Source organism: Muscardinus avellanarius (assembly GCF_963383645.1).
Source record: "Muscardinus avellanarius genome assembly, chromosome: 8".
Lineage (NCBI taxonomy): Eukaryota > Metazoa > Chordata > Mammalia > Rodentia > Gliridae > Muscardinus > Muscardinus avellanarius.
In genome coordinates, this window is record NC_137794.1 from 93,863,623 (window position 1) to 93,881,630 (window position 18,008).

Here is an 18,008-nt window from a genome sequence, read left to right on the forward strand (position 1 = left end):
TCATAATAGATGTATATACATAATAGATGTATATAATAGCAGTATTGCATAAATAAGCACATCAAATGATATATAACAATGCTTCTATGAAAGTAGGCATACCAACACATGAAACAAGCTAAATAATCAGCAATAGCAAAACAATTAGAAAATGATTGATAAATTTTAGTCTATTTTCAAAACTGGATACATCAGAAATTGAAAAAATTCTGTAACACTTCTAACACAAAAAACTTGTGTAACCCTAATACCAAGTGAAAGATGCTACAAAAGAAGGAACATACAGTATATGGTAGCACTTACATAAATATTAAAAATCATACAAGTGAGCTGGGCGTGGTGGCGCACGCTTGTAATCCCAGCGCTTGGTAGACTGAGACAGGAGGATCACACAGGTTCGAAGCCAGCCTCAGCTACTTAGTGAGGCTCTCAGCAACTTAGTGAGACCCTGTCTCCAAATAAAGTATAAAAATAGGTCTGGGAGTATAGTTCGAAGGTAGAAAAGCCTCTGGGTTCCACCCCCATTACCACACACACACACACACACACACACACACAATCATACAAGTACACATTTGGTGATCTCCCAGGCTCCATCTCCACTCCATCCCTTTCATTTAGCTACACTAATTCATAGTCCTACTAACAGTAAAAAAAAAAAAAAAAAAAAATTATATTTCTCAGCATCCTCATCTGCATTTGCTGTTTGATTTTTGAGGATTGCCATTCTAATTGAGGTTAAATTAAATCCCAGTGTAGGTTTGATTTTATGTCCCCTAATTACCAATGATGTTGAATTTTTTCATATATTTATTGACCATTTGTATTTCCTTTTTGTGAAGTTTTCAGTTAGTTTGCTTGTCTATTTCTTCAGTTGTTTTTATAGTGTTAAATTTTTTAAGTACTTTGTATAATCTAGATACTAATCCTCTATCAAGTGGCAAAGATCTCCCATTCTGTAGGCTCTTTCTTCAGATTCTTGATGGTCTCCTTTGATGAACAGAAACTTCTTAACTTAATGCTGTCCCATTTATTAATTCATATTTTAATTTCCTGAGTTTGGGGGGATCTTGTTAAGGAAGTTTCTACCTGTGCTTCTCTGTTGGAGTGTTAGACCTATGCCCTCCTCTAATAATTTCAATATATCTGGTTTAATTTCTAGGTCTTTGATCCATCTTGTGTTGTCTCTCATGCAGGGTGAGAAATATTTAATTACATTTTTGTACAGATGGAAAATCAGCTTTTCTAACACCATTTGTCAAAAAATCTGTCTTTTTCTTCAACATATGTTTACGGCACATTTGTCAAAAATCACTTGGCTGTATGGATTTGTGTATGGACTTGTTTCTTTATCTTCTGTTCTATCCCATTGGTCTGTCCTTGTGCTAATACCATGCTGTTTTTATTACTGTAGATTTATAGTATAATTGAAATCAGGAATGGTGATGCCTTCTGCAATGTTTTTAATTGCTCATAATTTTTTTGAATATTCTGGGTCTTTCATTTTTTATATTAATTTTAGGATTGCTTTGTCTAGGACTGTGATGAATAACATTGGTATTTTGATAGGGATAGCAATGAATTCATAGATTACTTTTTGTAGAAAGGCCATTCATAACATTTCTCTGCCTATCCAATAGCATGGGAGATGTTTTGTCAACAGTTTGAAATAGATCTGTTGTTAAAATATTTCATTGCTTTGTTCCTTCATTTCTAGAGAAAAAAAATGCACATTTTTAATGATTCGAATGATGACATGGAATTTGCTTGATAGCTGGGCTAGGAATAAGTTACTTGTGAAAATGAATAATTAATGTGCCATATACTGTGAATATTCCCTAGTGTTCATTCTACGTAAGACTCATGAGTGTAATAATGACAGATGATTTTGTGAATGAGCAGAAAATCTTAAGCCAAAATTAGCCTATCGGTAGAGTCACTGATTTCTAACAATAAAGTTTTTGGTTATTTATTTTCTTATTTGAAGAAAAGACCTGTAGAAATTAACTGTATTCTACCTATAAGAAATATAGCTCAAATGCTAAACACAAAGATGGTGAAAGTAAACCGGGAGCGGTGGTGCACGCTTGTAATCCCCCCACCCCTGCTTGGGAGTTGGAGACAGGAGGATCACGCAGGTTACATGCCAGCCAGGCTGGCTTAAGAAACCCTGTTTCCCAAATAAAAAATATAAAATAGGACTGGGAGTGTAGCCCGGAGGTAGAAGGGCTTCCATAAACCCCAGTACCACAATAAATAAATAAATAAATAAATAAATAAATAAATAAATAAATAAATAAAATAAACAACCAAACAACAACAACAAAAAAAAAGAGGGTGAAAGTAGTAAGACAGAAAAAGATACACTATTGAACCCTAAAGCACAAGAAAGCCAGTAGCTAAGTAATGATTTTCTGAAAAGGAAAAAATAAAACAGGCTTTTATCTTATTTAAAGTATTAAAGTACATATACAATAATTTAAAATTACTTGAGTATTATTGTGCAAAATAATAGTTAAAAGATAGATAAAATCTAAAGAAAAAAGTTAAAGGCCACCAAAAGTACTCAACATATTAAATGCACGATTATACATTTATTTTGATTTCTATATGATAACATTCTAGAAAAAACTTTAAAAAGTGAAATTTATATTTTGATGTGCAAATGCTGATCTGTTTTAATTCATCCAAATATTCATACATAGCGCTCCAATAAGATAACAACAACAAAATAACCACAATGTTTGTTTTTCTTTTCTTTTCTTTTTCTTTTTTTGGTACTGGGGATGGAATTCAGGGGCATTTTACCGCTGAGCTACACCCGCAGCCCTATATTTTATTCTTTATTATTATTATTATTATTATTATTAGTAGTAGTAGTAGTAGTAGTAGTAGTAGTACTGGGGTTGTTTCTGGAAGCCCTTCTACCTCCGGGCTACACTCCCAGACCTATTTTATATTATTTTTATTTGGAAACAGTGTCTCTTAAGTAGCGCGGCTGGCTTTGAACCTGCGGGATCCTCCTGTCTCCATCTCCCAAGCGCGGGAATTACAAGCGTGCGACACCAAGCCCGGCTATTCTTTATTTTGAAACAAGTTTCAGGGAATCATGATCCTCCTGTCTCAGCCTCCCTAATGCTGGGATTACAAGCGTGCGCCACCACGCCCGGCTTCTTCTTGTTCTTAAAATACTTCAAACTTACTTTTCTTCCAGCCGTGGTGGTGCACACTTGTAATCCCAAAATGTGGGAGACTGAGACAAGAGGATCGCCATTTGCAGGCAGCCTCAGCTACTTAGGTCCTTTGCAACTCAGTGAGAACCTGTTTTAAAATAAAGAATAAAAAATAGGGCTGGGAGTGTAGCTCAGAGGTATAATCAATCCCCCTAGATTCTATCCCCAGTACTGCCAATATATATATGTATTTTTTTCTGGTCATTATCTCTTTTCATTCTGATGTTTTTGGTACATAAAACAAAGTATTGGTTCTTTTTTTCATTAACCGGAAGTTTCAGAAATAAAATATTTATTTATTTATTTATTTATTTATTTATTTATTTATTGTGTCCTAAGGATTGAGCTCGAGGTTAGGGTCATTCTACCTTTGAGCTACATCCTAGCCCTATTTAATTTATTTTATTTTTATTTTTGAAACAGGCTTTCACTAGGTTAATGAGAATCTTGCTACTTAAAGAGGCTGTCTATTAACCTGCAATCTTCCTGCCTCAGCCTCCCAAGTACTGGGATTACAAATGTGTGCCATCATACTTGGCTTAAAAATACAATATTTTAAAAGATTGATGTAAGAGAAAAAGGAGAACTTTTACTCATATAAAAACTATTAGACTCAAGATTCATTCATGCTTGCCAAGAGTCCAACAGTCTTTTCTAAATGAATGAAAATATTAATTTGGACCCATGCCATAAAATTCAGAACCTAACTGTATTAAATATTTGAAAATAATATTCCTTAATATATTTCCATTTTTCAAAGATGAGAAAGTTTTTTGGCAAGCATAAGCAAGCTCTAGAAAGTTTTAAAAGTGAGCCAGGTGTGGTGGCGCATGCTTGTAATCCCTGTGCTTGGGAGGCAGAGACAGGAGGATCGCACAGGTTCGAAGCCAGCTGTGCTAGCTTAAGATATCCTGTTTCCAAATAAAAATATAAAAAATAGGTGTGGGAGTGTAGCCCGGAGGTAGAAGGTCTTCCAGGAACCCCAGTACCACATACACACACACACACACAAAAGTAAGTTTTTTTTAGTGGCCAAGCATTTGATGTTAGAGCTGTATCTAAGTAAGGCAGCCAAGATAAGTACTGTCTATTATTATTATTAGTAGTAGTATTAGTATTAGTAGTAGTAGTAGTAGTACAAAAGGAAAAAGTAGTTGATTTTCATTTATTACTTCCATTATCTCAGAAATTCAGTATTAATATCAATAACTGTCATCACTATGAATTACATTATGATTTGAAACTATAATGTACCAGTAAAAGTATAACACAGTAATTAATATTGTCGTTGAGTAAGTTAAGAATTCTATTTATAGGAAATTTCACATGTCTCCAGTCAATGTTGTCTTGACAGAGTTACATAGTGCAGGCTTTTATCCTGGGACTATTATGAGAGAGAAATAAGGACATTTTATAATAATGAGAGGGTCAATTTGTATGAAAGACATAACAATTTTTTTTTTTACTTAATGACATATTATGAAAATGTATGAAGCAAAAAACAGTCAGGGATAAAAAGAGACAGACAAATCGACATACACTAGCTGGATATTTTAACAATCCCTACTTTGTAAATGATAGATCAACTAGACAAAACTTATTTAGAGAAATACACTATCTGAACATATACTATCTGAACAATAGTAGAAAATAAATTCATTTCAAGTCAGCTTGAAAAATTATCTATATGAGTCATATACTGGAACATAAAATTTTCCCAAATATATTTCAAAAAAACTATATATGGTATTATTTAACAAGAAAAACAATTATTTTGAATATTTGGTAGCTACTAAAATGGTTCATGGATGGAAATGCATAACTTAAAGGATCATATAATAAAAAATAAAGGCTGAAAAATTAACAATTAATGTTTTCCCTGAAAGACTAGAAAAAAATAAGAAAATTAAACTTAAGATAAATGAAATAAAGACAGCAACAAAGAGCCAAAATCAATTCAAAAAAAGAGTAAGCATGGGATCAATTTGTCAGAGTTAAATGTTAACTCTTAATCAGATGTTAACAGTTAATCAGATGTTAGCAAATCAAATGCACTGATATGTACGAAAGACATTATAAAGGCGTGTACTTGAGGAATACAAGATGGTTTCCATGTTCAAAATTTAGTTCATATACTGGTTACATTTTATATATACTTCTTACAGTCTATATACTGATTATATTACTACATAAATAGAATAAATAAAAAATCTATTGATTTTACCAAATTTAGAAAATGTGCTTGATAGATGGACATGTTCATTAAAAAGTTCAGCAAAGATTAAATGATTTTTATTAATTAAAAATATACTAATTACACCGGGTGTGGTGGCGCATACTTGTAATCCCCACGCTTGGGAGGCAGAGACAGGAGGATCACGCAGGTTCGAAGCCAGCTGCGTGCGCTGGCTTAGGAGACCCTGTTTCCAAATAAAAATGTAAAAATAGGTCTGGGAGTGTAGCCCGGAGGTAGGGCTTCCGGGAACCCAGTACCACCCATATATATATATATATATATATATATATATATATATATATATATATACTAATTACCTCATCTAATAATACCGGGCTTGGTGTAACAAGGTTTAGAAAAGGGCAGGAATGTTAGACAGGTATGGTTGTGGATATCTCTAATCCTAGTTCTTGGGATACTGAGACAGGAGGACAATAGGAATGCAGGTTTGGGTACAAACTCAGAAACATAGGGATACTCAGCAATCCAGGAACACACTGTTTTAAAAATAAAAAGGGCTGGTCATGTAGCTCAGAGTTAGAATGTCCCTTGGCACAATCCCCAGTGTTTCCATTAAAAAAAAAAAAAGTAAGAATAAAAAAAAAGAGAAAAAATTCTCTCTCTCTCTCTCTCTCTCTCTCTCTCTCTCTCTCTCTCTCTTCAGTACTGTATTGAAAGTTCTAATAAGTGCATGCAGCAAATAGGAAAAACAAAGTCACAGAAATTGAAGGGTAAGAGGTAAATTATTACCATTAACTCGAATATTTTTTTGTAGAAAGTCCTAACACAATTTACTAGAACTAACAAATAAGAAAAATGAGTTCAAAAGATACCAAGTTTAAAAATTTCAGATTGAAAAAATGATGATATGGGGATACAGTACATCTCAGTAGTTGTAACAAATGAAAATCAACTACCAAACCAAGCATGGTGGTACACACTCCCAAATCCCAGCATTTGGGAGTCTAAAACAGGAGGATTGCAGGAGACCCTGTTTCAAAATAAAGAATAAAGAATAGATAGGGCTAGGAGGTGTAGCTCAGAGGTAGACTGTCCCTGGGTTTAATCCCCAGCACCCCCCAAAAAAAATTAACTATCAAGAAGGCAGCTCCTTGACAAGAAAAACAAAACAGTGAAGATACTTATGAGCAAAAAGCACAAAAAAGGAATCACAGCGAAATAAAATTTAGTAGTCAGAACATGAGATAGCAAAACATGTGACTGAGACAGTAAAATCATGTGACTGACCATTTTTTAGGTCCACGCCATCTTGGTAAGGCCACCTGAGCCATGTCTGCAGGCTCCAAGGCCCCAAAAATTATCTGGCAAGAAAACCAAGGGTGTGAAGTGAAGTAAGCAGTGGTAGAACTCGAACATCTTAGGCAACCAGCACCACACTACTTCAAGGACAAAAAACAAACAAACAAACAAACAAACAAACAAACAAATAAAAAAATGACCCAAAAGACCCATGTGATCACCAGAATATCCATCTTCAGCAGCGCACTGTGCTCTCTAGAGCTCCTGCCTGCAGAACAGTAAAATAACTGTAACTGCATTTCTCTGCTCACCAAGGTGGGCTAAGATTTGGTGGTCCACCTCTGAGCTGGTCAGGTTATGATCTACAGAGACACAGGAGAGTCCCATGTGCCCAGGGCACAGTACCCACACAGGGTCACAGGGGGTCACTCTGAAATTACACTGGACACCTTATGCCACTGCAGATAGAAAGGCATAGGCCCAGATCTAAAAAGTGCAGAACTCTGCACTTACACGGATCTCATTTTCATTGACAACCATCACCCTGAGACTTGAGTCCAAAGTGAAGAGAGGCAAGAGAGGGGCTCAGACACACACACACAAAAAAAACCCCAAAAATCACTCCATATTTCACAATCCAAATCATGAATGCCAGGAAAGACTTTTATGATGTAATCCAGACCCTAGAAGAAAACAACTTCCAAACAAACCTGCTATGGACAGCAAGGTTATTATTCAAAATTGAAGAATAATTTAAAATGTTTCAAGAGAAGCATAATCTTAAAAATTCATGAATATTAAGCCAGCACTAGAGAAAATATTTTAAAAAGTCATGAAGAAAAAAATAGAAGCAAATTTTAGTACCAGAGAAGAGACGAATTTGATCAGAGGGGCAACTAAGCAAAGAAATAACAATATATCAAACAGGATATAGGACACAAAATAAAAGGTCACAAGAATCATTGCTTAATAAGAAGAATGAAGCCTGGCGTGGGGGCACACGCCTGTAATCCCAACATTCGGGAGGCTGAGACCTGAGGATCGTGGTTTGTGGACAGCCTCAGCTACTTAGTGAGGCTCTTTGCAACTCAGTGAAACCCTGTTTCAAAATAAAAAATGAAAAATAGGGCTGGGAGTGTAGCTTGGAGGTAGAATGCCCATTGGATGCATCCCCAGTGCCGCAAAAAAATTAAAAATAATATTAATAAGACTGAATGTCAAAGAACTTAACTCACTAATTAAAAGACAGATTGCATATGTTACTGTAGTTCTCTGATTTCAACCCTTTGGAAAGATACCCAGTTGTGCTATAGCCAAATTGTATGGCAGATATATTCCCAGTTTTCTAAGGAATCTCCAAACTGATGTCCATAGCAGCTGAGGTAGTTTTTACTTCCAGTTGAATTTTACAAAACTTTCAGAGAAGAACTAATCTCAATACTTCACAAAATTTTCCATAAAATTAAAAAAGATGGAATTCTTTCAAACTACTTCTATGAGGCCAATATCACATTAATACCCAAAACAAATTAAGATGCCTCAAGAAAATGAATTACACACCAATATCTTTGATAAACATAAATGCAAAAATTCTAAACAAAATACTGGCTATGCACATTTAAAGCCATATCAAGAGAATTGTACACGACAACCAAGTTGGTTTCATCTCAGGAAAGCAGGGCTGTTTCAACATATGCAAATCAATAGATGTTGAAAAACACAATAAAATCCAACACCCATTCACGTTAAAAACACCATAAAAAATTGAAATAGAATTAATGTGCCTCAAAATCATTAAGGCAATATACAATAAACCCAAAGCCAACATCATACTGAATGAGGAAAACCTGCAAGAATTTTCTCTAAAATCAGAAACAAGACAAGGATGCCAACGATCACTACTGCTTTTCAATATAGTCCTGAAGACTTTTTCCAGAAAAATGACAAGAGAAGGATATCAAAGGAATTAAAAGAAAAATAATTAAAATTATCTTTGTTTTGAGACAACAGGATCCTATATCTAGAAGACCCCAAAAAACTCAATCAAAAGACTACTGGAGCTGATTAACCATTTCAGCAAGTGGCAGGATACAAAATTAACCTGAATAAATCAGTAGTTTTTCTGTGTGCCAACAATGAATCCACGAAGAATGAAATACAGAAAGCGATTTCATTCACACCTGAATTGAATAGACACTTCACCAAATAAGAAATATGAATGGCCAATAAATACATAAAAATTTTCAACATCATTGCCAATCAGGAAGACACAAATCAAAACTACACTGAGATTCTATTTAACCCCTATTAGAGTGGCAGGCATAAAGAAGTTAAATAGCAACAAATGTTGTTGAGGTTGTGGGGAAATTAGAACTCTTCTACAGTGTTGTTGGAAGTATAAACTACCTCAGCTGCTATGGAGATCAGTTTGGAGATTCCTTAGAAAACTGGGAATATATCTACCATATAATTTGGCTATAGCACTACTGGGTATCTTTCCAAAGGGTTGAAATCAGAGAACTACAGTTACATATGCAAACCATGTTCATAGCAGCACAATTCACAATAGTCAAACTATGAACTAGGTGTATATCAACAGATGAATGGATTACAAAATTATGGGAAACACACACAATGTAATTCTACTCAGCAATAAAGAAGAACAAAATTAGGTAATTTGTAAGAAGATGGAAAGACATGGAAAACATTATGCTAATCCAAGCCAGAGAGAAAGAGTAGAAGGCTGAGTTTCATTAATGGAGATGCTACATGTGACTATGTATGTATACATGGGAATGTAACATTGTTATCCTGGACACAGTATTGGGAGGAAGGGAAATGAAGGGAGACTGGGGCGTGGGGGGGGGTGTGATGACACACCAAGTACTGTGTAAATATATGCCATTGTAAACATGATGTACATTATGATGTGAGACTGACTGTGAGACTAGTGCACCAATAAAAATATACATAAAAATATTCAATTAACTTTTTCTATACATAAAACAAGAACTATTGAAATTAATAAAATATAACAGTAAATATTAAAACTCAGAATAAATTAGACCTGGGTGTGGTGGCGCACGCTTGTAATCCCAGCATTTGGGAGGTTGAGACTAGAGGATCACGGTTCGTGGACAGTCTCAGCTACTTAGTGAGGCCCTCCACAACTTAGTGAGACCCTGTTTAAAAATAAAGAATAAAAATTAGGGCAGGGGGTGTAGCTCGAAGGTCGAATGCCCCTGGGTTCCATCCTTTGGCCAAAAAAAAAAAAAAAGGCTTAGAATAAATTTTAAAAATTGTGTAATCCTCCCATACTATAAACCAATAGCATTGTTGACAGAAATAATATGGAATGATATATTGTTATCAATATCCATAAGGTATCAATTAACCATATTTTTAGTTGTAAAAGCAGAGTGGTTATAATTCCTACAATATTTTATAGAAATTACAGATGATTCTAAACTTTATGTAAAAGCTCAATGACTTAGAGAGTTAATCTTGGGAAAAATAATATTGGAAAATTGGGAACACAAACAATTTGATCTTCACCCTGAAGAAACAGTAATGAAGACAGTGTAGTCTTGGTGTAAAGCTAGATAATTCATTCAACAGAAAAGAACAGGTACTATATAATATCTTATATAATATATATAATATAAAAGAAATTATATGCTATATATCCATATATATTGGAATAAACTTTATATAAAAATACAAACTAATAACCTAAAGGCAAGCAAACTAATAAAAAAGTGGAAAACTGGGTATGATGGTGCAAGCCTGTAATCCAAATTCTTGGGAAGCTGAAACAGGAGAATCTCAGGTTTGAGACCAACCTCAGCAACTTAGTGACACTTTCAGCAAGCAAGCAAAACACTGTTTCAAAACAAAATATAAAAAGGTGAGTGATGTGTGCATGTATGCCTCTGTCACCTTGTAAGCCATTAAGATGTCTGACTACAATGTCCTTATATATGTATCTATGGCTGGGGGTGTAGTTCAGAGGAACCAGACAATGACAGCTAAAATGGTAAAAAAAAAAAATTATATGTATTGCAAATAAAAATACATTGGACATTATCATTGATTGAAAATGCAAATGAACACTGAAATTTTATATCCTTACAGACATAGTGAGATGATTAACATTAGTACCTAAAAGCAGCAAAGGTGTGTAACATCATAAATTCCCATAAATGTGAGTGTAAAACTTTGCTACCATTTGACAAAAATGGTAGAAAAATGAAGTTAAATATACACCTACCGTAGTATTCAGAAATTTCATATAAATTTTTATCAAGAGAACTGAAAACATGTACAGAAAAATTGACTTTATTTATAATGGTTAAATTAAACAAAGTGAAAAGCTTATTTGTAACAATAATATGTAAATTATGGGTATTTCTACTATATACTTATTCTTAGAAACAAAGGAAAGTAAACTACATGGATGGGAGCAATATGAATGGGTATTTAGAATAAACATGCCCAAATAATAAATGTATATAAGATATAATTACATTTTTGAGACACTAAATAACAGACAGAATTAATCCATGATGAAAAATAATCAAAATAGTGGTTGTCAGGGCTGTGTTGGCAGAAATGTTAGGGAGAAGCCTAAGCAAAAGTTTAGCTCTTATATAACAATGCTCTCTTATCTGAGTAAGATGTGGATTACAGGAAACTAAATACACATTAATATTAATTGAATTTTTTCTTTTAGTGGTACTGGGATTCCTGGAAGCCCTTCTACCTCCGGGCTACACTCCCAGACCTATTTTATATTTTTACTTGAAAACAGGGTATCTTAAGCCAGCGCGACTGGCTTTGAACCTGAGTGATCCTCCTGTCTCCACCTCCCAAGCCCAGGGATTACAAGAGTGCGCTACCACGCCCGGCCAAGTCATTGAATTTTTACTTAAGGCAAGTGGATTTTACTGTATGTAACCAAGAAGAAGAGGATAAAGGAGAAGAATATAAAGAAAAAAGAAGAAAGAGAAGAAAAGAGAGGAGGAAGGAAGAGGGGGAAGAAGGGAAGAAGGAAAGGAGAAGGAGCAAGAGGAGGACAAAAGGGTAATTGACTTAACTCTACTTTCAAACTTTTCAGTATTGTGCTAGATAAAATTTGAAAGTTATAAAATTAAAACATATTGTCAACTTTTTGTTTTGCCAATAATCAGCTTCAAACACACACAAACATTCAGCACACATAGCTGTTTTAGTGTTATATCATATTGTTTATCCTGTGAATGAACACACACACACACACACACACACACACACACACACACACCTTCAGAAAAGCGCCTCAACTCTTAAAACTGATGGGGAGTGGTGAGTTGGCCCAGGCCACCCTCCCCACTCATGCCATTTTGGCATGGGGCTGTAACTATTTTCTGTATTTCTATTTTCTGTATTTCTATCTTTTTAATAAACTTCTTTAAATATTCAAAAACAAAAACAAAAAACAAACTGAAGAACACTTGCCTGCAGAAACTACTATGTGGTTCTCCAACTACATCTACTTAAATAATCTCAATCTGCTGAACTGATTTCAATCTGCCCATTCTCCAGGTAAATTTCTATCTTCAGAGCTTTTACCCATTAATTTCCTTACTAGTGCTGCTGTCTGCTTCTCAGACATGCCAGTAAACTTGACATTCCTCTTTGGTATTGAAAAGAAATATTACGAAACTAATTCACGCCACTTGAATTGTTATCATTCTCTTTCAGCCATGACAACACCTGTAATGGAGTTTTATTTAAACAAGAAGTATCAGTTAATGTACTATTAAGTAAATTTGAAAGAATTTTATGTCATGTTAGAAATTTTGGAGAGCAGTCAGGAAAGGGTTCTCTAATAAGAATGAATATTGACCCCTTTTATCTCTTAAACTGTTGCGCATTTAGTAGTGTCTCAGAAGAAATTTAGATAAATGCTACATCTTTTTAAAGTAACTATATAAAAAAATCTGCAGACATTTCCATGGAGGCGATCAGTATTTAAATCTGCCCACACCACTTCCTTTTTCTTGTAAATCTTTTCATACTCTGTGACTGTGCTTTGGCTTCTTACCAAGGTCAGCCTCCTTCTGGTGAAGGAGAAAGGCCACCCTGAGATCTAACCAGACACTTTGTCTCTTGAGACCAGGGCTGAACAACCTCTCAAGTCACTGCTAAAGCTCAATTCACATCAAATTGCTTTTTATGGAAATTCACTCAGATATTACGGTTCCTGTGTACCCTTGAAAAAATGGACATATGTTCACAGCATTAAAGCATTAGGTATGATTTAATATCAGCACTTGATTTTTAATGAAAATCATATATCTATAATTTGTATCAAAACATATTACTATCAGGTTAATTGTTAAATTACAATAAGGCAGAATAATGTATGCATAAATGGAACAACAGTTACAACTAATTGCTCATGATAAACTATACATTAAAAGGATAAATACATTTTTATTACAATGAATTTTCTGATGCAAATACTCATTTTCATTTAAGAATGTGGACTGCTTCTGATCCTTTCCGGGATTAGTGCTTTTGTAATCTTTGGAAGAAAATGCTTAGAAACATTTTTTGATTTATAACAAAATAAATAGAGCTGTAACAAATATATTTTGGGTTTAGAAATTCTCTATACAACAACATGGCTCCATAAAGACAGCGACTCATAAATTATTGGGATAATTTTATTCAGACTTTGGGTTTATTACAGTGAGGCCAACATGCTAGATATAATCCTTAGAAAAACAATAGCAATCTGGCCTGTCTTATGAATAGATGGGAAAGTGGGTTAGGAGCAATTTGCTAATTCACTCAGCAGTAAAGATAATTACTGTTTTTAATGATAATGTACTACAGGCCGATCTAATTGGTTCATGCTTCATGTTTAAACTGTTCTAGCTTAATAAGTGCAAGAACATTATATTTACTTTGCTAGGTCTAATAGCATATGATACTAAAAAATTGACCTATGAATGATCCCCTGTGCTGTTCTGTACTATTTGTTTTGAATTGGAAATTTAGAATATTTTTAGCTAAAACCTGTGCTTTATATTTTCATAGGTTCTCATTTTCTGTTCTATGCATTAGGACAAACAGGATACATTAAGAAAAGCATGGACTGATAAAGCACACAGCAGAAAATTAGAAGTTGAGAACTGTTTAAATTATGTGAATTAGAGAAATGGGATTCTAAGAAACTTTAAGCTCCTTAACTTATATCTCTTTCTAAACAACCAGTGAAAATCATTTATCTTTTCTTTCTCAATAATTTAACATGTATTCTAGGTGGTAAAAAAATGTACTTATGGTATCAAAGATGTCATGCTTGAGACATATTTATTCATATTTAAAAATAAACCTTTGTTTTCAAAGTTTGTTATATAAACCATTTATTATTTTTTTACTGACTTCATTTTCTTTATTATATTTTAATTTTTTATTGGTGCATTGTATTCATACATCTTAATGGGATGCACGATGGTAAAGACATACATGCACACATCACCCAATTAGCTCTTACCCAGTTCCCACCCCATTCCCTACCCCTCCCTCCCTCTCATGTTTGACTTGGTAATTGATATGTTTGTTAAAGTACATCATGTGCATTAGAGAATTTCCCACTTCCCCCCTCCCATCCCCTCAGTTAGGTCACCTTATTTGCTCATCTATAGGATCTCCTTCTTCATCTAGAGTTCCTCCTATGACCCATTTTCTCTCTAGCTTTCACATATTAGGGAAAGCATTTAATTTCTTATTTTTAGTGACTGACTAATCTCACTTAGCATATTGTCCTCCACTTAGCATATTGTCCTCCAGTTTCATTCCACAATTACTTTGACGTAATTCTGTTTTTCTTTATGGCTGAGTAAAATTCCATTGTGTACATATCCCATAGTTTTGTAATTCATTCATTTTTTGATGGACATCTTGGCTGGTTCCATAGTTTGACAATGGTGAATAGTGCAGCTATGGATATAGATACATATGCATTAGTTTGGTGGTTTGCTTTTCTTTCTTTCGGTAGGTATCCAGGAGTGGCATTGCTGGATCATATGGTAAGTTCATTTTCATTCTTCTGAGGATCCTTCATACTGTTTTCAAAGTGGTTGCACTAATTTGAAGTTCCATCAACAATGTATTAGAGTTCTCACTTCTTCACATCTTCACCAGCATTTTTTGTTGTTTGTGTTTTGAATGATTGCCATTCTAGTTGGAGTTAGGTAGGATCTCAGGGATCACCACAAATCACCCAAAAATGGTGCATGGGGAGAAGTCAGATCAGATCAGCCCTAGTTGTGGAGAACAAACCATTTATTATTTATAGCAATAATTTTTTTTTGTGGTACTGGGGTTCTTGGAAACCCTTCTACCTCCAGTCTACACTCCCAGACACCAATGTTTTATATTTTTATTTGGAAACAGGGTCTCTTAAGCCAGCACAGCTGGCTTCGAACCTGCACGATCCTCCTGTCTCCACCTCTCAAGCGCGGGGATTACAAGCGTGCGCCACCACACCCGGCTTTTTTATATAATTTCAATTGTACATCCTAAGTGCAAAGTTATTGCTATAAGCCAGGCGTGGTGGCGCACGCTTGTAATCCCCGCGCTTGGGAGGCGGAGACAGGAGGATCGTGCAAGTTCAAAGCCAGCACGCTGGTTTAAGAGACCCTGTTTTCAAATTTAAAAAAAAAGTATAAAATAGGTCTGGGAGTGTAGTCCGGAGGCAGAAGGGCTTCCAGGAACCCCAGTACCACAAAAAGAAAAAGGAAAAAAAAAAAAAAAAAAAAAAAAACAAAGAAAAAGAAAGAAAGAAAAAAGAAATTATATAAAAAAGTCTAAAATGAAACACAGACATGTACTTCTTTAACATTAAGGCTTAAGAAAACTGACTTTTAAGTCTCACTTATATTATCTATCATCCACCAAACTTCCCAGTGGTCTTTGAAATCAAGTATATTGTTATCTGTTGCTTTCACAAATTTTTACAAAGTGGAAAGATTCTAGAAAACAGGGCATATCTTCAGAGAAAAGCCATCATTAGCTCTGAGATTTATAAGATAAGGTAAAGTCAGAAAAATGAAAGCTTTAAATGCAACAGTTTTGGGTTTACCTATATTTTAGGGAAACTTAGATGCACATAATTTTTAAATGAACTTCAGTGATTTCTGAATTACTCTTTAAGTTACAACACATAAAATATTTGGTGAAAACTTGTCATTTACTCTTGTTTCGATGACTTACTTTGGAGCAATCATTTATAATTAACTTGTAAATTCTATGTGACTGGAAGATATCTAAGGTCAGCTGTGCAGTAAATTTACATATTTCTAAGTTTGACTAGACTGAATAGGAAAAATAAACAGGGTGTGGTAGTGCACGCTTGTAATCCCAGTATTTGCAGTCTAAGACTAGACAATCACAGGTTCATGGCCAGCCTCAGCTACTTAGTGAGATCCTTTGCAACTCAGTGAAACCCTTCTTCAAAATAAAAGATAGAAAATAGGGCTGGGGGTATAGCTCAGAGGTACCACAAAAATAAATAAATAAATAAATAAATAAATAAATAAATAAATAAATAGTAAATGGTGGAAAATGGTATAGTATCAATTTGGGGTATACAGAAATATGAATGGAGAGAATATGTCTGAGTTTATAAGTCAATTAAGGGCTTATTTCTTTATTTCATGAATCATGCGATTAACCCAATAAATAATTTTATTATCATTGATTCCTCCTAGAAATGGAAAAGAATGAATTTCATTATTTACTTATACAGAATTCATGCTCAAGGACAAAGTGACTAAATACATTATGGAGACTAAAAGAGAGGATAAAGTTCCTACTGATTGAGCTTTGATTACATATTACTACATATTTTTTATAGTGATGACTATTATTATATATGATATGTGTGCTAATTTCTTTATGAAAAATATTAGTTTCCCTAAATTTAATAAAAATGCTTCACTGTAACAGCTTTCCAATGAAAACTTATTTTTTTCTAGTTTTACTGTTTAAATTTTACTTATAGGAGGAATATTCCTATCCTATTTAGTTGATATTATTTAGGTTAAATTGTTTCTGTCTACTCCAGGGGTGGAAGCTTTGCCTGCCTGCATCTACTTCTAACACTTCATTCCTTAATCTCAGTGAAAGTGTACAGATGGACATATAATTCAAGCCAAAAATAACTGAGCTGAATATTGCTTCAGTGACTAGGAGGAGCTATTCTATCTTTCCTATGTAACCTGAGGGCACTCAGAACTGATTAGCTTTGAGCCACCGTGCCACCATAAATGAAAAGTATTCTGAAAATGAAACAAAATCATGGTACAGAAAGGACAGAACTAAGCTATATTTGGAGAAAAACAGTTCTAATAATATCATTACAATCCCTGTATCCATGTAAGCCAGAAACAAGAGGCATTTCTGGATTCTTTTACTAATTTGTTGTCTTTATTAAAATAGTGCATGTTGGGTTTCTTCTTTTATTTTATGAGGATGATAACATCACATCACAGAGTTTTTCTGGAAATTATATGAAATAATGAAAACAAAATATTAGTTATTGAACATTTCTTATTGTACAATATATGAAATAAGCACAATTTTTTTTTAGAATTGTGTTTGAAATACATGGCATGTGGTAGACACTCAAGAAATATTAAGAATTATTTCAATCTGTCTCCCTTGCATATAAATTGGTGGCCTATCTGAGCTTTCCTTGCGCTTCTGTTTGTTTTGAATGTAGAGCAGGACAACAGTTGTTAGGATAGGTGAGGTGTTAGGACTGAATGAGCTCTTGAGATAGAGTGAGCAGAGTGAATCAAGAATGACTCAGTCCACATTCTCACTGCAGTGATCAAGAAAACCTGAGGGAAAAAAAATCTATTCATATTTTTTAGATATTTCAGTTCATGTGAGGCCAAGTTAGCAGAGTTCAAGACATAGTGGTGAGAAGTGGGGAGAGGGAAAGCAAGGGCTCTACTCTCACATCAAGTAACAGTGGCTGGAAACAGAGAAGGGGGATGAGAAACTATATAATCCCCAATGCCATAACCCTAAAACTCCTTAGCAACCAAGCCTCTTCCAAAACTGCTACCGTCTTTCCATGAATGCTAGATGAACATTCTAAATCCAAATCATTGCCTTTGCCCAGTAGCCTTCATGGCTACTTCATAATGCAAAATGCATTTAGCCCATCTCCAAGAGTTTCCATAGTCTTAACATTTCTAGCATCACCGAAAAGTTCC